General features: G+C 39.3%; 1 long non-coding RNA gene across 1 annotated transcript; it reads right to left on the bottom strand.

Annotated features, from left to right (window-relative positions):
- Positions 1 to 1,069: 1,069 nt before the first annotated feature.
- Positions 1,070 to 23,325, bottom strand: LOC108502950. Its single transcript, XR_001876668.1, has 3 exons — positions 23,145 to 23,325; positions 11,823 to 12,145; positions 1,070 to 1,234 (listed from the first exon to the last, which is right to left on the bottom strand). It is a non-coding gene; the product is annotated as an uncharacterized LOC108502950 (long non-coding RNA).
- Positions 23,326 to 24,127: the final 802 nt, after the last annotated feature.

Raw genomic sequence — 24,127 nt, forward strand, 5'->3', positions numbered from 1 at the left:
AAAAATTTACTTCCCCTGGGCCATTTCTCTACAAAAGGACAGAGTGGCCCAGTGTAAGGCTCTTGAAAGACCTGACTTCAGTTCTCCGCTGAGGCATCACCTTACCCATGCCCTCCCAGCAAAGCATCTACACTGGTTTGCAAGTTATTTTGGCTCTGCAAGAAGAGATGGGATATGACAATCTTGCAAAATGGAGCCTGTAATTTATTTTTTGCCATGTGTTTTTTATTCTGTTTGGGTAAAACCCCACAAAGTGGTATTGCTAACAGATTAATACCTCAAACTGGGATGCAGTTGGATTCTGCAGTAAGAAGAGCTATATGATTACCTTAGGTAGGTAACCAAGAAGTGGTGTTGACAGGCCTTGGCATTTAGCATGTGGACTGTGACAATGGAAAGATTTATTCAAAACTACTGCATCAATTAGAGTCTGTATTTTATTTCACTGCAATATGCTTCTTGGTGTTTTGATTTCTAGCTTATTTAGCAAAGTAAGCTCCCTATTGAATACATCAGCTGACTATTAAAATGAGTGAAAATCCATGGCCTTCCACAACAGCACTGCACAGAAAAAAGCAAATTAAATTGAGACATAGACGAGAAGGGTGAAGGAGATTCATCAGCCACTCTGGCAACAGCAAAAGCCAGACAGTGATGGTTATCTCTCCATTTCCCTTCTCCCTGCCACCTGGTTGTAGGAGCTGATTCAACATGATGGGGAGAAAGCAGAACCCAGATCAAGGATCTCTTTAATGGAATCTCATTGCCCCACAGTGAAGACCTGTTTTTTTCCCTCCCATTATCTCTGTCTGTCTTCATGTAGCCTCATTACCTTTCCTTCATTCACCCCTCCCTCCTCAACCCTACTTCTTCTATCAAAAAAGGAGGAGGCACAAAGCTATGATGTTTCCTGCTGCTACTACCGTATGCACTTTCCTCGCATGTTGTGACATTTCTTTTGGGGCCTGTCTTGACTGTTTGCATTTCATACTTCCATGTTTTATATTACTCACAAAGTGGCTGTGACCTCTTGAATGTTTTCTGAATAAGTAAGATTTAGATATGGTAAAGACAGGCAATGGCACCACACCAATGAAGAGCAGAGTGGCAGGCACTATTTTAGAGATCAAATCAAAACTCAGGTGTGTGAGGGCTCCTCCCTCACCCTTTCTCTGCTCAAGCAAATGTCCCACCAGTGGCACTTGGAATTGCTGCATCTGTCTTCAGTTGGACTCTGGGGAGACAGAAAACAACAGAATAGTTAAGGGCTATAAATCTTGCTCAGCAGCTGAGGGCTAGTCGAGCATGAGCCAACCAAAACACAACTGGTATGCAAATACAACTGTAAGTCAATCACCTTATCCCCATAACTAGCAGACAGTCCAGGACTTCTTGAGCTCTACTGCATGGTAGGGTTCCATGCCAGGATCTCCCCTTGAGTGGGGTGACACCTGTCATGGTTACTCCTCGAGGCTAAGAGCATTCTTATCACATCAGATATTCAGTAGGTGAATTGGGAATAGGAGCACTGAAACTTGGAAGTCTTAGCAAAGCGATGAAAAGAATTGCTTGTACATATATGATCCTTTAGATATAAACTGTTGATAAAGTCTGGGCCTGAGCCTGAATACAGCTGCAGCTAAAACTCCTCTCTGAGAAGGAGTTTAGAATGCAAGGGGGTCCTTTCTGAACCTCATGACTTGACGACAGGATCTCCTGACATCCCTCTATGCAGTACATACCTTGCCAATGAATCTTGTTAAGCCACTCTCACATCTGCCATTGAACTTTGTTATCTCACTGTCCTATATCAATAAAACGTATTGTTGCTTTTCTCTCGCGAGTGAAGTGCATGACTCCAACCACAACAAGGTGAGGCTCGAACCATATAAGGGTCCCCCCATACTCCAGCTGGAGTTGTTACGCCAAGGCCTCGTTCCTGAGATGTGCAAGTACATGTCCAACTCCAAGCGTGTCAGTAGCCCACTACTTTGAATAGGATTACTCACACTATGAAGTACCTTCCTGAACTGGAGCTTCAGTATTAAGTTGAATAGCAGAGAAAAAAGCTTTTGAGACCCATTGAAAAAGTGCTAATTCAAACCCCACGTAAAATGTAGGCTAGTCTGAACAGCTACATTATTCCTCTAAAAAAATAGACAGTCATCTTGGCAAAGCTCACTTGTTATTGAATTCATTTTTATATGGCAAGTTATGGGAAATTTAATAATACCTCACATTAATTTTTTTATGGAAGCTATGTGAAAATATTTCAAGTTATTAAATGCTAGCACCCTTTAGTAGTCTTCAAAACTTAACTAGAAAATCAACATTTTTCTTTATTTTAGTCCTATTTAAAAATCACACATAGACACAGCTTCTTTCCCTCTGAAAAAATGGGAAACCTTTTCAAGTAATGCATATCAATGAAAGAAAATGCAAGTAGATATAGATCAAATAACATTTTTGTTTCATTTACTGCCAACCCTTGTGGACGTCCTTTGCTTTCTCACATATTGCATGATTGCCTGGGGCAATCTTCGTGAATCATTTACATTTGCCTACTATTGCATTTGGCCCAATGACTTTTCCGTGAAACCACAGTTTGTGATACCTCCTAAGGGTATTCACAGTGAAAACTTTGTGCATCATTTTAGGGGTGTTGTAATGACTGAAATACAGTGAGTAAGAGACATACAGGAAATTCTCTCACAGCAGGAGATGAAGTAAACAAATAAGAAAATACAATTTCATCATAAACCCGTTGGGGTTGGAGTTGGGTCATCATGTCAAGCAGTATAAAAAGAATGACTCGGTCTCCATGTTCATTAAATTCTACTCTCTGCTGAAATTGCAAGCAAGAATGCTAATTACCAATTGCCACTCTATATTGGACTGGCACTGGGAGATGTCTAAATATTCATCTCACTAAAAAATCTGTAGCTTCTTGTCACCTAACTTATTTTTGAAGAAAATATTTAGAAGTAAACAATTCTGCTTCCCTTTTTCAAAACCTCACTCTCCATCTTAAGCTATTCTAATTTTGCAAAAAATGCACAGTTAATTCTTTTAAAAACCCCAATCACTTATTGCTACAATATTGTATTGATGTTGCTCAAAGGATCACATCACAGCCATAACATTTTGCACTGAAACTGTTGGCTAGATTAATTGTATTGGCCACATTAATGGATTCCAGAATTGAGGAGATCATTTTGCTTAGCAAACTTGACTGCTTGTGCAGTACAGAGGATGCAAATGCTCTGAGCTGACTTACAGAAAATCACAGTGTCATGGTTTGAGATAGCCCCAAAATCCAATCCCCTAGTCTAAGCCCCCTCCCACATCTCAACCTAATGTGAGATGGGTTTTTCCAGACAAAACACACCAGACTCAGAATGGGGGAAAGGGAATATATTACAATGACTGTACAGATAAATACCATATCACATTATACACATGATCACAACATCTCAAACCATGACAGGAGACAATTCCATCTAGATGCAATAGAAATTTTGTATAGATCTTCCAGGACATATTAAGAACAGTTGTAGTGTATGCAAACATGTTCTTCTCACAGGAAGACAAGAATATTATTCCTTTGGGATAATTTCTGTCTTGCTGAAGTTAAACTTGTGTTAGTCACTTGGCTGGTGAAGGATAATATGATTTACTGGAGACAATATGATTTACTGGAGACCTTCCCTTTGCTTTTGCAATGATCTGTGTTCATATATTTGGCTGGAAGCAGGATTTATCTCTGAATTTGGCTTCTAGACCCAGCCTTATATAGAAATGCTCTCATCTGGCACACTTATTCATACAGTATGTCTCTTTATGGTTTTTTAATAAAGAACAAGCTTCCTGGAATTTTCTTTGTTGTCCTTAGGGTAGGAACAAAGGACTGATCCTGAGCTTTCTCCCATCATTTTTTTGCCCATGAAAGGCTCCTTTAATTGGGTTGATGCCTGGTATGTCAACTGGGACTATGGTCGCAATACTTTAATTTCCTTACACACAATAATTTTTAGAATTTTTTTTTTGGACATTGACCATTTTACTTGGGACACAAAGTTCATGAATAAGCTAATCTGAAGGAAAGTACTGGTTTAAATAAATTGAGAATTAATAGCAAGTGAGACGGTCCTGTTTTTTTCAGGTTTTCTACAGTAATGAACTATAGGACTGGCTAGTAAAGCAATGATTCTTGATTGCATTGTGTGTCAATGTTATTCATGGAAAGATGATCACTGTATCTGCAGCTGAAGTTGTGTCTCATTAAGAATCATTTGATGAATAGTACAGAAAAGCAGGAGAAACATCAGAAGTGAAATTTTTGTTAACTGGGAACAGCAACTCATCAACATGGTCCACTTTTGTAATTCCTTTGAAAAGGATATACATCTAAGCAAACTTAACCATTACTTAAACATTTCCTCCAGGTATATTCCACTCCTCTTGATGTGTTTTGGGACTCTACCAGCATCTGCCATTACTTCACCATACTTCCTTTCCTCACTTTCACACAGTCTGTGCGCTGGACTTCCTTTTCTTATGGATGAAGTGAGATAGACAGCCTTTTTTTGAAGACTGTCAGTTCTTCTCTCTGGATTTGTCAGTGGAGGTTTACAGACCTGTTTCCACATTAGTCAGACTGTGCCACTTGGCCCATCCTCTGCCTGATGTGAGAGTCAGTCTTGCCAGCAGTGTGCTGCTACTATTAAGACACAGATATGTCTCATTCCTCTCTGGCTGTGCTGTTTGCCTTCCAGCCCACAAATTCCAATTCAAGGAACAGCTGAGAACCCTGATACATCCTGCACTGGATATGTGGCCTGCAGGAGAGCATGAGTGTGGACTGCCGCAGGCCAAGGATTGTGTGCTGCCTATATCTCTTCTTTCTCAGGAGTTTCACCAACCATCAGCTATTATAGGAAAGGTGGATGTCAACTTTTCCTTTTTGGCAGACTCATATTGGTCAAAGTAGAGGTCTTAGCACCACGTGAGCAGAACTTATGGGGCCTGTGCTACATGGCTGCTTCATACTTAGATATCTATAGCTACTTAAGAGCAAAGCAGTTGGATACACTTTTGTGGTTTGCTCATTTTCTCTTTAGTGCCTAAATTTCACCTAAACTACCCTTTCAGGGCTCTTTCAGGAAAGTCATTGTGGCCTCCAAGTTTGACCCTGGTCTTGGGTCAGCATTTACTNCCAACCACCCAAAACTACAACTCATCTCTTCCGGTGAGCTTGTGATATGTTTACATTTTTGCAGGAGCGCCCATTGGGCAAAACTTCAAAACATCCAGGGGTTTCCACCCCTTGGGGTCTACCACTTTTCAGCCTCTGGGGGAAAAACCAAGGTCCAAACCACCACACACAGGATCATAGTTTGTGTTGGAAAGGACCTTTAAAGGTCATCTAGTCTCACCCCTGCTTGGGGAAATCACAGAATCTTGGAATAGTTAGGGTTGGAAGGGACATCTGCAGATTACCTAGTCCAATTCTGCCAAGGCAGGGTTAACTAGAGCAGGTGACACAGCAACTCATCCAGGTGGATTTTGAATGTCTCCAGAGAGGGGGACTCCATGACCTGCCTGGGCAGCCTGTTTCAGTGCTCTGCCACCTTCAAGGTTAAGAAGTTCTCCCTTGCATTGAGGTGGAAATTCTTGTGTTTTAGTTTATGACCATTGCTCCTCATCCATTTTGATTGTAAGATCCCTCACTGAAACATTAAGGTTTCACTGAATAATTACAGACAGGATTAAAACATGTGGGGCTTATCCTGTCTTTGTACACAGAGCATCAGCTTCTCTTTTATGCCATGCAGTTCACAAAATATTACTGTTACCTCAGTATTGAACCCAGCAGCTTTTGTCCACTTTTTCCAAAGGGACACTGAGTCTGAATTCAAAGACACAAAGAAGTGGAAAATACACCGGTATTCTTGGTATTTTGTTCCAATGGTTAACCGCCACCAAAATAATTTCCTGACTGCTTATTTTTGGTATCTTCTGATTTAAATTATGTAGACAATTCTTCCTGATGTCATTTTGAACAACTGAAGCCCCAGTCCAACACCTGTTTAAATCAAGGGAAACATTCATATTGATTACAAAGAATATTGAACCAAGCTCTGAATTATATATAACACTTCTCTGTGGTTTATGAGATGAATGTTAAAGAAAGTATCTCTTTATTTTCCACCAGAAAGAGAATATGAATGATAGAGAGAATGCTGCCCTCTCATGGTTTTATGGATGAATATGATCTCATAATATACTAAAAATACAAAAAGAATATTTTTAGGCTGCTATATGCTGATCTCTTCTCTTTTATGTATTCCACTGAAAGCCATACTTGTAACAGGTACCACTCCTGCCACAATAAATGTGATTAAAACACTGAAAACATAGCCCATTAATGTCAGACATGGAAGTAATGAAGCATGAGGGGAAAGCGTGATGCAAGATGCAAGTTTAGTGTCTCCGTTTTCCAACCAGCTTTGTAAGCTCATCCATTCTTCAGATGAACTGTTCTACACAACATACTTCCCCTGCTGGAGAAGTCCTGAGTGCCACTGAGTAGGAGGTACAGAAAGAACTTTTCTAGTTTAAGTGCAAGTCAGTTCCAAATTCCTGGAACATTTTTCTCCTCCAAATGAGTAATCTCCTGACCATGCATAAAGGAACAGAAATAGGTACAAACTGACTGAGAGCAAATCAAGCTTCCTACACATCCTTGGTAGCTGTTGAGCAGTATGGAACGTGTCCAGCATTCCCAGCATATCCAGTGCATGCAAGGCCCAGGGCAGCTACTGAACTAACCCCAAGATCAGAGCTGCTGTTGATCTTCTGTGCCCTCCATGCACATTCTCTGCCAGTTGATAATGACCTTTTTCTGTCTTCATGATCAGTTGAAATTTCACAATGAAAAACAAAGCATTAAACAAGAAGACCCCATGTGATGATCTCCCTAGAAAAGTACTCCTGCAGGCTACTCAGAGCAGTTTTGTATTTTTTTGTAAGAACTGGATATAATACTGCATAACCTCAGACCAAGAGCTCAGTCATGTCTCACATTCTGTGGAGTCCTTCATGTGCAAAACCATGAAAGAAACCACATGAAGATATGTAGACCATTGAAATCTTCAAGTAAACATTACCCACGTTTATCTATCACTTGCTTACTAGGAATAACCAAATTCCATTTTGACTAACTGCTAAACTATGTTACATTGGAAAAAAATTGCATAAAATAATTAGTCATATTTAAACAAACTGTAGGCCAGAACAGACCATTAGGTCATGTAGTCTTGTGTCCTGCATAACACAAATTTCACCTAATTACTGCCAATAAGTTATATTCCGTTATAATAAAATCCTCCAAGACAGTGTGAAAATTTTAAAAAAGATAATTTCTCTCCTTTGGCAGATTGTGAAGGTTAAATCTCTGTCATTCATAAGTGTTTGCATGTTTTCCCTTCACTTCTCACTGAAAGACATCTGTCTTTCAGTCATCATTTTGTAGCCTTATTGACATCTTAATTTTACAGATGGATCACCCAAACAGTTGTTACTCAAAGAATTTTTTTTAACGGAGACTTTCTAAAAAAAAACATAATGGCTTTGTCTCCACAATGCTCTTTTTTAATAGTTTTGGGTGTAGTCATGACAGTATAATGTTAAATAAGCTTCTATTCCCATATAGGATGGTAAACTCCTGAAGTTATTGCACTGAAAGGGGAACTTCACACTTAACACACTGGAAATTATATGGCTTACCCATTTTCTCAAAATTGGACTGGGATATTTTGGTTTGGCCATACCAAAGCTAAAAAATTACTTGGATACCAAATGTGACTATTCAATACATTTCAAATTACTTTATTTTGGGTCAGGTTATAACACTGTAATAGGGTGAATGGCAGCAGAGTAATTCTCGTTTCCAGTTGGTCTCTGGGATGAAAACCTCTCATGTCTATCACAGTCAACCAGATATATCCCTCTGTGCACATACTGAATTTTACTTCTCTTGAGTGTCCTGGAGAAAGTGAAAGTCCAGGCCTGCCTCTGTCTCTGGCTGGTGCCAGTGTTGCATGTCATGCTAAGCAATTTTAAAATGTCAGAATAAAGGTAGAATAAAAATATGCTGTATATATTTTTTTACTCCTCTATTTCTCTGTAAGAGTTTTCCGGTCTTCAAGAGCTCACACAGAGAACCATATCCAAAAGATCACTTGAACATGTCCCTCTGTCCCTTCCCAAGGCAATTGCATCGGAAACCAAACCAAACCAAACCAAACCAAACAAAAAACAAAACAAAACAAAACAAAAAAAACCAAAACCAAACCAAACCAAACAAAAAAACCCCAAAACAGAAACAAACAAAAAACCAAAACCAAAACCAAAACCAAAAAAAACCCAGGACAAGAAAAGCTTATGACAATTAATATTGTTGTATAGACCAAAAGAGGGTAAATATCTGCTTGGTACATGTCTACACAAGAAGATTCAGACAGGCTAAGCTAGCATACCTCTTTAATTCCTCTCAAAAGACTCAAGTGGATTAAGTGTCTGGGAAATGTACCAGATGAGGCCCACTTTAGGGACTATCACAAACCTCAAATTTCCATTCCACTGAGATCTGATGGTGGCAAACAGAAAGAGATGCACTTGTAGAAAATTCATAGATCCAAAGGGAAATCCACAGATCTGCATCCTCTCTGATCCGTATGCTGGTGTAAGAGGCTTATGACTTATTCAGATACACATCTTGCTTACAAGGCTATCCTGTTACACACGTACTCTGGGCTGAAATGGTAAATGTTTCCCTAATAGAAGGTTACACTGAAATACTATCAGTTTGCATTTCTTATACTACTTTGAAAATGCATATAAGCAAGTTAAATAATGTCAAAAACTACCCTGGCATTTTGATTCACTCAGTCTGCTGCTAAATCTTCTTTCTTCCCGTCCACAGATATGCTAAATAAAGCATGGCACATTTTACATATTTGGGATTGGAAAGCATTCAATTCTTTACATCATGCATCTTCAGAATCTTAACCAGAAACATACCTTGCCCAATACGTATATTTATACCAGTGTCTAAACCTAACATTACAGAAAACAGCTTCAGAAGAACGTGCAATCCTAGAAAACGATGTGTAAGCTCTGTAGCCTGAAGCTTTGGAGAAGTGGCTTATGGACAATATTGTAGACTCCAACTTCCAATGTTATTTGTAGCCAGGCATGACTGCTAATACCATAACTCAAGCTGATAAGGAGAATAAATGATGTTGCTCCAGAATGTATTTTCAGTCAGTATTGTCATGGGCCAATAAAGTTTTGGGTCTGTTGCTCTAGAGGACACAGAGCTATCCCTGATGGGTACATGTCATAGAGCCATCCACCACTGTATATGAACAAAAGCTCTGAGATAAAAGGAATGAAGAATGGCATTTAATAGTAGTCATCTTTGGGTCCACTGAGCCCCAGTTTTCCCTCACTCTTGAGCATGGCCACGTGCCAGAGAGAACCACAGAATTACAGAATCATTTAGGGTGGAAAAGACCTCCAAGATCATCGAGTCCAACCTTTGACTGATCACCACCTTGTCAACTAAACCAATAGCACTAAGTGCCACATCCACTCATTTCTTGAACATCTCCAGGGATGGTGAGTTCACAACCCCCCTAGGCAGTTCATTCCAATACTTAACAACCCTTTCCACAAAGAAATTCTTTCTGATTCAGGTGCTCTTACTGTATTTCAGAATTGCTGCATCTCCCTGTGGAAACCTGTTTACTGTAATAGCTGTACAGCTAAAACAGCTCCAGAGCTACAAAACAGAGACTTACCTTTTGCTTTATACTTGCTTTGTATTAACTGTGCCTTGGGGTTGTTTATTTACCCATACTTCATCCTGCCTTATTAGTATGAATAAAGGAGCTGATGACTACAGAGATTACAAGGGTTTTATTTAGAATCCCCCAAGGGTCATTTTGAGCATTTTTATAGCTATTTATCTACCCTAAACCAGAAAGCAAATGGACAAATGAACGAGGGAGGAATGAAGATTATGCAAAACTGGGATGACTTTTGAAAGAACTGGGATGACTTAGTCTGAAGAAAGGGACAAGACTTTTAAAACAGCAGCAGCAAAATTAGCCATTGAATACCCACACTGAGCACAGAAGAGGAAGAAATCAAGTTTAAAAACAGCAAGAGAGCTGTAGGCTGAACCCTGAACAAATACTTTCAGCTTGGAAGACAATTAAATACTGGAAGAGGCTGTGTGAAGAAGCTATGTCTTCAGTGTCACTAGGGTTGTATAAGAAGAGGTTACAAAAACCTTTGTCAGCTACAGTTAAGTCTATCTGGAGACAGCAGAAGGTCTCCAGTGGTTTCTCAGGGTCCTTTCTAGGGAACAGCTGCTGTCCTTAATAAACTCTTCAACTTCTCCCCATCAACTGACACTGAAATCACAAGAGCTGTAATAGTTATGAAAGCCTCAGGAAAGAACCAGGTTTAGGGATAGGCTTTTCAAGTACACCTGGAGACTTTAGGCCTGTTATACTCAGCGCCACCACATCGGGAGAGAGGGTTAGCAGAGGCGGAGGGATGAAGCTGTGTGGTTAGGGGACATTTGCTATTGGGTGTTTACACCAGCAGACAGGAAACCAAATTAACAAACTCTTGGCAGAGTTACCAGGTAAGAGTTTTTTATTTTTCTTTTGTATAGTCATATTGCTGTTTTCTACCACTAAGCCTCTGTGCCTTTTCCTCTGAATGCAGTTCCAGCAGTCTCCTATAAATTCTTGGACTTGGTGGCAAAGATGTGTTGTGTATTGGGGGCACATCAGGAGGACACACAGTCTGTAGGAAAGCTTAAGCTGGGGATGTTGGTTGCAAAAGAAGATCCGCCCAGGAGCTATTTAAACCTGTCCCTTGTTTTTGCCAGTAACACCAGGAAGAAGGCTTACAAACAGAAAATCCCTTTCTCCTAAAACTGACTGGAGGCCTTTTTAGGGAAACAGAGAAAAAAAATATATCTCCTAGTAGAGCTTCTTTTCCTGACTCCATGATGGTCCTTACCTACCAGTTCTAAGAATAAGCAAGTAGGAACAGAACAGGTTTGAAATACTTGATTAGGTATGGGGGAAGTAGCAAAGTTCAGATTTTCAAGGAGCTTAAAATTCAGGACTGAGTGTGGGATCTATTCAGTACAAGAAAGCGGGAGAGGTGTTCATGCTGACCAGGTGAGGAAGCACAGGGGAATACACTTGTGGGCTCTTATTGCCATAAAATTAATGTACTTAAATCCTAAGATCAGCTTTGCAATGGCAGGGGAGCATGTTCTAATGGACCCTTTGTTCAGGGGAGGCTGTGAGAGGCTGAGGGAAACCCAGATGCACATCTGGAACAACAATCTTTTGCTTGGCTACACCATTCCCTTCTTGGGAATCAGGAAGCACGTTCAAGGATGGCTGAGGCTCTTACATACATCACAGTACTTTTATCTAAGCAAGGCATGTCCTCTGCATGGGCATGTCCTATGGGCACTATCGGATACTAAGTTTCCCAGAAGTCATGTAGCATCAGTCATTCTTAGTACTCAGTGAATTTTTCTAGTGGGTCTTTTGATCCATTTTGGGCACTTTAAAGTAAGATTCAGCTTTTGTTCCAGTCTGACATCCCTTCCTACCATTTCTAGGATTTATCTCATGTGTGCTGCAGATATGCTGCAGGCTCTGCTCCAAATCATGTTTCAAGGGCCATTTGTTTTAGTCATTTCTGTGTTAGTCTGTACCTACCTTGTCCAGGCACTTGCTCTCCCAACACAAGTGACTCACTGTGCCTAGACACTGTCTTCTCCACCCCTTCTCTCCTGGGTGAACTCACTGGCCCCAAATCGTTTAATCTTCCCACTTTGTTGTATCATAGCAGCTGCCTCTTCCAATGAAACTAAAGCCACTGGCAACTAGACCTTCATTTGTGAGAGAATCAACAAGAACAGTCCATCTGTTTCTTGATCTTTTGAGGCTGTTTCTTCCATTCAGAAGCAGAAGATAGAAGGAAATGTGTTCTTCAGTCACAGGAAATTCAGGGGGCAGACTTGATCAGAGGGTAAATAACTCTGTGAGGAAAACAATAAAATATGAAATAATTAAATAAAATAAATTGAAATAAATAAGATGGTAATTGTCAGAATCTGAGTGGCATTTATGAATGCACAGGAAAATACTACCATCCATGCGGTCTCAATGTTTTGTAAGAGCAGTAAAGCTAACGTGGATTCAGTCCAATCTCTAAAATTCTGACACAGCATGTTATTGCTAATTCTTGAAGATTAAAGCAGTCTCTGGCTCTCCCTCAGTGGCCCAATATGTATTGTAGGCTGCCAGAAAATAAACAAACTGTATTAATTGCCCTCTGTCTTGGTGTTTCTTCCAAGAATGGTTGGCACTATTTCTGTAGCCATTGCAAGTTCTTGCCAATGGCCACAACTACGAAGTGGATGGGTAATTGTGGCCCCTTTTTTCCGGTTTCCTACATTCACCACAGGTATATCACACCACAGTGAATTTGCTATTAAAGATGTTGAGACTGCATAGTATCAAATGTTTCTCTTCAGGTATCCATTATCTACTAGAAAAGTATTGAACAAAGTATCCCAAGGTTAAACTTTCCCAGTAACTGGTGGGGATTTAAATTCATTAAACAGTGGAATTTACACTGGAACTGCAACACTGTTTTCCTTTCATGGGCAAAGTTTTGATGGATGACAGGGTTTTCCAGTAAAGAAACTGAATGGACCTTCAATCATTTCAGTTGAAGACTCTCTTAATTGTGAATCAACTACTTAGAACTGCATTCCATGGAACTATGGAACTGAAGACATAAATAAACACAAACATGCATTCCACTCTATTTTAAGAGGTTTGGTTTTTCCCTGTTTATTTTTTTTAAGTCAGTGCAGATAGTATCTCAGATTCAAATTTTCAGCTTTCCCGGTGTTCTCCATGTTCTCTATAATACCTCCCTTACAGGGAAACCCTAACAAGGTCTTAAATTCAGACTTTTTAATGATTCTTCTCTTTCCAATACTCAGGAAAAATAACACATTGCCAAAGTTCCTTCGATATTTGTATGTTAGAGGCAACATCTGGTGTGTGAGATCATTGCACACACCCAGGCTTTTAACTTTGAGACAATTCTTGTAACTTAAAATAAAGACAATATGTTTTGCAAACTATGTTGTTTCCAGGCCCAACACACTTTGGTTAGTACTTTATATATGTTTTCTCTGTTCTTTGGATAAAACGGCAAGAGGATGCATCAGGTGGTGTGGAATATTGACGTAATTTTTCTGGTGACAGAAGAAGGGAAGCTTGTGAATGAGATCTGAGAAATGAGGTGAGTAAAAGGAAAGAACACAGATCAGAGTACTAAATCTGCATTGCATTTTATTTAAAATTTAAGGAAGAAAAAAGAAACTGCTGAGATATGTAAGCTGCTAATCATTGCTGACTACAGCACGTGCAAACATATAAACCCACTGCTTTGCATTAGATTAAAGAAGAGGTATTGCATTTCTCCAGTGTAATCGATAAGCTGAGTAAATAACTCTGTTCAGTATGCCCAAGAAGATAGTGTTCAGTAGGTTGTGTAAGAACAAACAGCATTATGCTATTATATTCCACTTATGAGACAGCAGTATACTCTGGGAAATAGTGAATCAGGCCCTGTCCTTGGGAATTTCCTCCTGACAATATTTAATAGCTGCCTTAGAGGGTCAATATGGGACAAGAGATCTGATCAGTTCATTTCCTGGTCCTTAGGTGCTGTCTTTGGCTGTGCTAGTTTCTTGTCATTACCACTGGAACTTGGATTTAAGCTGAGGGAATTTCTGGAATTTAGTGTTCAAGAGTTACGTACACACTCTCTTTGCTTTTTGGTAGTATGTCTTTTTCCTGATTCATGGGTTGAGACCAGTCATCGAAGTAGAGACAAGGGAAAAAGGAGGGTGTCATTCCAGCCTGAGCAGGAGCTGCTCCCTCACACAAACACAGCAAACACATACACAGTGTCTAGCAGGAAAATTTTTGGTTTAAAAAGTAAAGCCTTTGAATGAAACACAAATCCCTTGCAGCAAAAGTGGGAAGAATTTTTTGTGTCCAGCACAGGAAATACTTTATGCGTTTTTCCTTAGTGGAAGCAGTACAAAGAATAATTCATTCTGAATTGAAGTTTTGTGGTGTCTCAACTTTGTTTAAAACTCTTTGGAGAGTCCAACTCTACACTGTCTGGTAAAAAAATCTATTTTTTCAATCATTTAGCTGACACAGTGTGGTCTCCTTTGAAGGATGCAGAGCAGCCAGAGCAGTCAAAGAGCAATTGCCTTTAGTACAAGAACAGGTTTGATTCTTTCTTGAAAAATCTCCTCCCTTTTTCATTAAAATACAGAACATTCTTACTCACTTAGATGAACTCTGGTCCTCACAAGTCCTGTAAATAGTTTTCTGTTTTAGTAGCAATTAAAATCCTAAAATGCAATTAAATGATGAGAAAAACTGCATTTAATCCATACCTGTGGCTGCATGAGCACCTCCAGTTGTTACTTCTGCTCACAAGAACTGTTACCTTGCCAGAGTTCAGTATTTAGAAGCCATTCTCCTGCCCAGGGCTGTTTGGGATTCATACAAAAGGAAACTGCAGCCATAAACTGCTTGATTCATTGAGTGTGCTCACAACACAAGGGGAGTGCACTGACACCTGCAGCCACAGCCACCTTCATTTAAAAATGGTGGGAAGAGGTGACCTGCACAGTAACCCTGAGGTTATGGTACTTGCTCAAGTAGGAGAGCTGGCATATGGACCTTTTAGGGTGACAGAGCCCAAGGCCATGGGTCTTGCCTCACAGGAGAGAGCCTAACCATGAGGTTAGTGGCACTCTGAGTGAGTAGTACAGTATTCCTTCTTGTTGAGATCGGGACACCGTAACTTGAATTTGAGATCCATGAGTCCAGAGAGACAGCAATGAGGAGACCTATAGTTGGTAGCTCAGCAGTGAGAGAGCTCTGCTTCTGAAGTAGGGATTAGCTTTAAACTATTCAGTATGAAAACATTCAAACTTTTTTTGTCTTTTGACCTTTTACCTCATGAAAGAGAGCAAATCTTCTGGGAGTGTTGCTTCTTTGTAACAGAGACCAAAATGTGCACTGAGTGGAAATGAAGAGCCACTACAAAGCTTTAAATGAAACATAGTTAGGTTCATAAAATTACTCTTTACCCCCAAACAGTTTCCTTTCCATCTCCTCCCCACAAAAAGACTTACATTTCCCTTTACTTTTGTTGGGGGTACTTATAACAGTCTTAGTGATGGCTGAAGACCACCTACATGATTTCCCTGCACTGGGTAATTTCAAACAAGCTACAGAACTAAGTCACCATGAAATGTTTAAGAATATAAATATATAAAATTCATGGATGCATTGTTCACTTACCATATAACATAGCCAAGCATTCTTTCCTGTTATTGCCATCTTATTACTGGGAAAATGCCCAGTCCTGCTTATTCTTACAGCTCAGCAGGTTCTTTTAAGCCAAAACAGTGTTTCAATGAGAGATGAGCTTACAACTTCACTTTCAAGTTCTTATTAAATGATTTCATGTGACCTTGGCAACAAGATATCTGTTAAATAATTTCACATGACTATGATGATCAACGCAGAACCAAGATTTGCAGACAGGGAGTTTGTAAAAATTTCTGGACCTAAGGTTGAAACAAAGAAGCTCATTCTTCCAGGGGAAAAAAAAAAAAAGGGATACTACTTTGCCATCTCTCTGGTTTTGCAATAAACTTTTCCATTTCTGCTGTGTTGTTTGTGTCTTCTGCACTGGTAAGGAGTTAAATTCAACAGACGACAACAACAACATCCTGAACATTTCAAGAAATATTTCATTTTGGTTTAAGTCTACTGCAGTAGATAGTATTAAAGTTGAATGGATGAAAACGAGCACAATACGCTGAAGAATCAACTCCATTGAAAGTAGTGAAGAAACAGAAATTGCCATTAGAAGCACTTCAGCCGCAGGCTGGCAGAAGCATTACAGAGACACACAGAATAAATGGAGAGCTCATTAGAGACTGACTGCAGTGAGCCAAGCAGATAGGTTAGTTGGGTATTTCCACCTCCAGCTCCGGAACTTCAGTCATTCAGGTTACCAGAAGAGTGACTTTTCTGAAGTTGTGTCTATTTTGCTAAAGAATCAGCAAGCCAAGCTAAATTAGCAGATCTTAAGTCCACAAATAAATTCCCATTACATTGGCTCAGCTAATGAACCACTTGATACAAACTGCCTTCCCAAAAAAGTGATACCACACCTGCTGTACAGATTTGACCAGAACAACTGTGACTACTTCATTTGACTTTGCATCAGTAGTTTCTCACTGTGTTTATGCTCACAGACATGCACATATTGCGATTTCCAACAAGAAAGCAGGGACAGAGAAGTTCTTTCTAGTCCTAGGGATGTTTCCAAGAGGGGAATAGTGAGGAACTGTTCTGCACTACTTGACAAAATTTGGCTTGGGAAATAGCTTACAGGTTTGGGTGATCTATAAGTAAAAAAATTTCCTTCTGGCATCGAGTTTATTTACTTTACTGGTCATTCAGGAAAGGTTATAGGTTAGAATCACTGATTTATTCCTCAGTTAGCTCCTCCTAACAGAAGCTGTTGTTTCTCAGCTTACATATAAAGTAAGCTTTCATGGTACAACTGCTGCAGCTTGTTTCAGTTTTACACTGCTAAGTTTCTCATGGCTCAGTGAGGGACTGCAGGGTGTCCAGCAATAGCTCTCCTTCAGCAGTGAGAATAAGAGAAGCCTTGGCACTGAAACATGCATCAAAACAGAATTCAGTGATGACAACATAAAGGGATCCATTATCTGTTTTCCTGTATATATTACAGACCTTGGACCTCTCTGGTTTTCAAGATCAGAGAGACTAAAATATGCGGCAGGATATGAGGTCGTAAGTACTACTCAGATTCTCCATGCAGCACTGACGTAGGGCTGAGACAGTACCGAATTTTACGCTGGCTTCCTGGGCAGGTGTGCTTTTCACCCTGGTGGATGGACATAACATTTGCTTAACTCCTGACAATTGTGGAATGCATTGCTAAGCTCACCACAGCCTGCCACAAATGCAAACGGCAACCTACGGCAGCATGACAAACCCATCCCCATGTCTAGCTTAGAGCTGCCTTCTCCTTCCAGCCACATGTAGCCTGGCAATCATTCAGTCCCTTACTGTCCCTCACCTGCTTTTTCTGAAAACAATGTCATTTCCATTACTGGCATCCAAACCCCGACGTTATAAATATAAAAATCAGACGGCTATTCCCTCTTTCTTTATGGGATTTTCCAAGATTGTCTTGGATATATTTAGTATTCATGTGTAATGAGTCAGAGTGTCCACCTGTGGTCTCCATAAACCGATTTTGTAAATAGCATTGACTGATGTGACTCAAAAAAAAAAAAAAAGGCCAGTTTCTGTTTTCCAGTTTTAGTCTGAATTCAAACACTGTTTGCAGTTCCAAGAACTCTGTGGGTTTCATGCTCTGGGTCAGTGGGTGGGGAATACTGGAAAAGGCACACTCCATCCTGTCCTCTTGTTCCGGTGGGCTGTAGGTCTGCAGAAAGATGACTTTATTTTATAGCACAGCAAACAACTTTTTCATTTAGAAACTGTTTAATATGCAACCTGTAGATGAGGCCCTGGCATACATACTTTCCTCTGTCCCTTCTTCACTTGGAGGTTGCTTTTGAAAAATATTGAATTTTTATCAAGCACAAATGAATGCAGAAAATGAGCTGAGGTCTGTTTCTTATAGGTGTTTAAAAGCACAGAAGGACGTAAGTCAAACTAACTTTCAGTAACACTTTGAAGAATACAGGAGAACAACTTACTTTAGTGTTCTGCTACCTAAGTTCAATTTAGCCTCCTGCTAGTGGAGGTGGCCATACTGCAAAGTGACACCTAAACTACTTAGTTTGGACGGGAGTCACTTGTGTGTGGTGTAAAGCCTTTTGGAGCTGCAGTAGAATCACAGAATCGCTAAGGTTGGAAATGACCTCTAAGATCATCGACCCCAACCATTAATCCAGCACCACTGTGTTCACTGCTAAACCACGCGCCCAAGTGCCACACCAACACACCTTGTGAATGCTTCCAGGGATGGTAATTTCACCATTTCCTTGGGCAGCCTATTCAAATGCCTGACCACCCTTTCAGCAAAGAAATTTTTCCTAATATCCAATCTAACTCCCCCACCGGTGCAACTTGAGGACATTTCCTCTTTCCTGTCACTTATTACTTGGGAGAAGAGAACAAACTCTACCTCACTACAATCTCCTCTCAGGAAGTTGTAGAGCAATAATGTCCTCTTGAGCCTCCTTTTCTCTGGACTAAACAACCCCAGCTCTCCCAGCTGCTCCTCATAAGACTTGTGCTCCAGACCCTTCACCAGCTCCATTGCCCTTCTCTGGACACGTTGCCCTTCTTTGGACAGCACTTGTCCTCAGTCTCTGAATAGCTGAAATGTGGGTCTGAAATGCTGCTGTGTGAATTGAGAGGTAACCTCCAGACTCTTCTAGTGCAAGAGGGAAGTTTTGGACAGGCATTTAAAGACTAAGAGCAAAGAAGAGGAGGCAGCTTGTACTTGTATCCTGTTAATAACTGAAGAGTTGTGTTAGCTGAAGCTTAGATTAACCTCTCTGGCAGATCAATATCTCAAGTTAAAAGCACCATCATGTATAATGTAGAGATATATAGATTTGGGTTTAAAGTTAACTCTAAAGGAATAACTGAAATCAGCTCTGTAATGAGGGCAAGCCACACCTCCAAAAAAGATATAACTGAAACTCAGGTTTCATTTTAAAATTTGGCATTTCTTAATACATTCTTAAGGCTTTTCTCAAGTTCTTGCCTTTAGATCTACTTTCATCTGCTTCCTTTGTAATCTTTGCACAAAACGAGCAACTAGATAGCTTTTCAGTAGTTGCCAAAGGACACTATAAAACCAGTTCAGATTAAGGTATTAAAAGGACACGTATAAGTACATATGTACATGCATAAGAAGGCTGTTAATATTCAAAAATAATCAAGAAAATAAAGCAAGAGGATATACTTGCTGAGTGTTTAAATAGGCTGTTGTCTTTAGTGGAAATTCTGGAGAAAGCCAAGAGCAGGCAGGCTGGTGCCTTACTTAACAACTGAGTAAAATAATTGCTGATTATGGCAATATCAGCTGGGTTTCTTTTAGTTTTTACATTAAATGCCTTGTGTTTGGGGCTTAGAAATAGACCTCTAGCTCAGTAGCATGTGTATTAAAAGGTCCACTAAGACTCATAGAGATTTTGAACCTGCTCTGAGTTGCAACCTTAATAACACTGCTTCATTTTCCTTCACCACAATTTTATGAAATTTACAGTTAGCATATTTTCATTTTTAAAGTCAAGAAATGTAGTACCCTGAAGGATTTTTACACTAATTCTTCAAAAACACTTGGATCTGGAACTTAAAGCAAACTTCAAGGTTTGCAAATACACTTGGATTGGAATGTATAATACAATAAAACGCAATATCTGCATGACTCTTTGCCAACTGAAACAACCAAGCACCACACAGATTGACTAGAACATGATTCTGCCAGGTGCCAACGTGTCTTGTGAGTCACTGTGTATTCTCAGTTCTTTGAAATCAACACAACCAAGTGAAAACACAGTATTTACTGAGATCCGGTTTCTAACAGATAAGTAAAAGAGTATTTTCTACTATATGCTTTGAATAGAAGAAAAATGCAAAGCATCCACTTGCAGACATCAAAATTACTAAAATGACCAAGGGACCAGGATTTCTCATATCGTAATGAATGCAAAGCAAGTAGCTGAGCTAGCAGATAACATAAGGCATGTTAATTTGGAATTATAGCTGCATTTGGTAACAAGGCAATGGCCAAAGTTCTATCAGCATTTCCATTATAAGCCACCATAAAAATCTACTGAAACCAGATATTTGGTGTGTGGTTTCTAAGCCTCAGAGTCATTCTAATATTTGCATTTGATTAAGTAGTTTCCACTGAAAAGAAATAAAATCAGTTATTATTATGGCATTCTAGATAACGATTCAACTGAATTTCAGGAGAATTAAGTTTATTTGTGCTTCTATTACCTAGTTTGGTCCTCAACATTATTTGCAATGCTTATTATTGCATAACTGTAAGAAAGAACTTCCTTATTTTAAAAATAATCTTCAAGAGTAGAGTAATTGCTCATTCTTTATGAGTATGTGCTAAGTGTTCCTGATGTAGATACATGTGGCTGACAATTAATATGGCTGAAATAAAATATAACTGACTCGAGCTCAGTATGTCTGCTGTGTGGGAATGGAGTCTTCTCCCTATGTACTTTGTGCTTTTTTGTGCTTGTGATGCTATGTCAAGACTGTTTTTATTTACTGGCATAGCACAAATTTCAGTCTTCCTCAGGTTAGCAGTAGTCTTACTTGTATATGAATCCCAGTAGCCTGGGCACTTTCCAAACAGGAAAGGCAGCTCAGCTTTTGTTTCAATGGTATCATAAGCTAAAAAGGTATGACAGAAACAGCAACTCAGCAATCAATGAAATCTAGCCAGATCCTCTTGGGCATAAAACAAAGCCAGTCACCCCTGGAAACACAACAGAATTATAACAGTGCCAGCAGCATGACACAGATCAAAGGGAAGGAAGTGTAGAAAAAAGAACCATAGGCAATTAAAGCAACCAGAACTTTAAAGTAATTACCCAGTCTGTAATATAGCCAAAAGCCAGAATAGATGCTGCTATTCTTGGGACAAGTGTTATCCAATATTTTACAGCCTGCAGTGGTCAGTACTTGGAGCCTCAGTGATGGAATTTACCTGCAGGAGAGCACCCCAGCAAGGCCTGAGTGACTCAGGGTGAAGAATGTCGTCTTCTGAATCACAATGCCACTTCCTGTGGCACTTTGTTTTATGTCCAGGGTTCCCCTGTCTGTCTGATACTATGTAGACTTATCTAAGGTCTTGGATCAAGTTTCTGTAATACAGTCAGCATTGTTGGTTGAAGGTTTCAATGAATCTTCTCTAGTCCTTATAAAGGTAAGAATGGTAGGCCTAATTTTAAAATATGCCCTTGTTTTTGTTGAGTGTTGCCAAGCCTTCTGGTTCCATGGTCATTTAAAGAGCAGTCAGAGTTTCCGTTACAAACTCCTCTTTCAGGGATTTATTGTTGCAATAAAAACACATCCTCACAGCACATATATACTCTGCACAAATTCTCTGGCGAAGGAAGCTGAGTTCAAGTGTCAAAAATTGCTATATTAGATCAGGATACAAGTAAAAGGACTAAGAACTTGATCCTGAAATGAATGCAAAATGCTTGGTTTTAAGCACCTGAGGAATTCCATTAAGCTCCAGAGCTTTGTTTACCCTGTTAAGAAGCAAGCACGGGGACCAGAGTAATTAATAGTTGTTAAAAACAGTTAATCAGCTAAATAAATACATAAACAGACACCATAAATATGCCTTGCATTCATGCAAGGAAAAGCAACATCTGCCCATAGATGAAAGGACAAAGATCAAAACCCTAATACAGAAAGTTGTGACATCTCAGATGTGTAATGAATTTCAGGTGTGTTTTTTTACCTCATCTCTTGTTCAATTTAACTATAAGAAAATCATGATATTAAAAGAGGTTTGTCTCCTACCTTCTGAAGGAGACAGTTTTGATAATGCAGTGAGTCCTATGCCTCTTCCTTCTACTTGCTCATATCTATCTTACATCAAAACAATAGGAAAAATTAATATATATTATTGTTATTGAAGAAAGATTAATGTGAGACATAGAGTAGCTGAATAACATTTCTGTAGATAACCAATCCTTCTGCTGAGCCCAGAACTCTAATCCAGCGTTTTCAGCAACAGAAACTGTTCCTTCTCTCATTAACACACTGACAAAATGGTATCTTTATTGTCAAAAGTGTTTCCCTACACAAACCTAACAGGACCACATTGGCATGATCCCGTGGTAGGCATGATCTTGCAGGTACAGGCAGACTTAAAGCCTGAAACTGTTATTTTCTGATACAGAGAGCTACTTAATAGCACAAATATTACTGTATATATTGTATGTTAAAGGCAAAGCTGAAGCTTACTTAATAGGATAATTGCAATCCTAATGATGTATCTCATGGATATAATAAAATATTGATTTTGCCTACTGTAGAAACAAAAATCATGTAAGACATACAACCAAAATTTGGGCATAACAGCTGTGCAAAATTACTTCAAGATGAAACTAAGAGATGGAATACAGAACAGATAGCGAAAGAATTATTTCTGAATTTTAACATCATAACTGTAGACCTTGCAAAAAGTAGGGATCAAGAGAAATTGATGGAAAAGTCAAGGGAAGCCAATGAAGAATGGAAGATCTGTAGACATTTTGAACATATTTGTAGAGTTTATGCCTCTTAATTAAATTCTGTACTGCAGTTATCACAAACCCACATCAAACATTCAGAGAAACTGCCATACCCAGATTTAGTGAGTTGTAGACCAAAAGTATATGCCTGTGGAAGTGAAAGAAAAAGGTTTTTGACAGTTAACTGTACCAACATTTTATCTCCTCTGCAGTTGAATTGAACTGAAGTACTGATAAACAATGGCAATCATATGGAAAACAAAAATCCCACAGCATTCATTAAAGCACATTTTGACAATTATTTTCTTTATTTTCTTTCTGTTTTTTTCTTTTGGTGCAATCCATTTTGTCTGTAGAAATATCAGAATAAGGACACCCCAAGCATTTTAAAATACTGCATACATTTTAATTACCTACTCAGGTGGTTTTAATATTTACTTCCTATTTGAAATGAGGTGAAGTGACTGCAGAGAGACCTGCTCCTTTCAGCCCTCCTCATAACACTGGATCTATCAGCTCTTGTGTTTCAATCTCATTCCATGAATTATTTTTAAAGTGCTTATTTTTAATGTAAAATCACTAGATAATGTGGCAAAACTGTTACATAATATGTCATGCTGAAACTTACCTTTCTTTTTCTTTTTTTTTTTTATCCCCAAGAGAGATGATCCACTTCTTCATATACTGGAATGACAGCTTTCCAGGAGAAGTACAGAGTATTCTCCAACTCAGCTCCTGACCAAACTGCTTAGAAAGTTCAACTGTAGCAGGTTTTAATCAAACTTATTGAGACCTTACTGAAACGATCATTTTCATATGTTTGGCCTGCAAGGTTTGAATTATCACAAAGGTTTAGTCACAGTAGTTACTGACAAATAATTTTAATTAAACTTATGAAAGAAAACAATATGCTACAAATAACAGAGGTGGCCCTATGGGTGTAAATTTGTTGGGTCAAGGTATGAAGAAGCTGGACGGGCCCAAAGACTGTGAGGCTCTGTTTTAGCTATATCATATTTTTAGCTAACTCATATTTTTGGACTCATATTTTTTGCTTAACCTATAAGCTTCAGAGGCTAAAGAGTGTTAAGTTGATCTCAATGTGCTCGTTTCCCCTCAGTCTCCTAGATAACTGGACAGTCTATAAGAGGTATTCAGGGAAGTAAAAGTCACCTGAGAAATTTTTATAGGATCTCTCCAAGATAGAAAGAGATGTCTTAATAACTAAGCAATTTTTAATTTTTTTTTCCCCCAGTTAAGGGAAAATTGAAAGGAAGAGCAAAACATAATAAAGGTGACAAGAAAGGGTTGTTAAGGCAGAACACACAAACCCATATTTGACAGCCTGTGAAGCCAGCCAACTGTGATACTTGACTGACAATTAAAAGATTCTATTTCCCTCAGTTTGATAGAATGAAGGTGTCACAGGCTACCCACCTGCAGTTCCTAAGGGGATTTCACTTCAGAGCCAGCTTCACTTTAAATGCTGGCTTAGTAAAAGTCACAGAGAAATGTTAGGCATGTGGTAGCTGTTACATGCACTGAAAGCAGTGCTACCTCTCTTGCCATGTTATATGTTTCTCCAAGTAAGGGAGCTGCCTATTTTTATCT

This window comes from Lepidothrix coronata, unplaced genomic scaffold, assembly GCF_001604755.1.
Source record: "Lepidothrix coronata isolate B3197 unplaced genomic scaffold, Lepidothrix_coronata-1.0 Scaffold126, whole genome shotgun sequence".
Taxonomy (NCBI): Eukaryota; Metazoa; Chordata; class Aves; order Passeriformes; family Pipridae; genus Lepidothrix; species Lepidothrix coronata.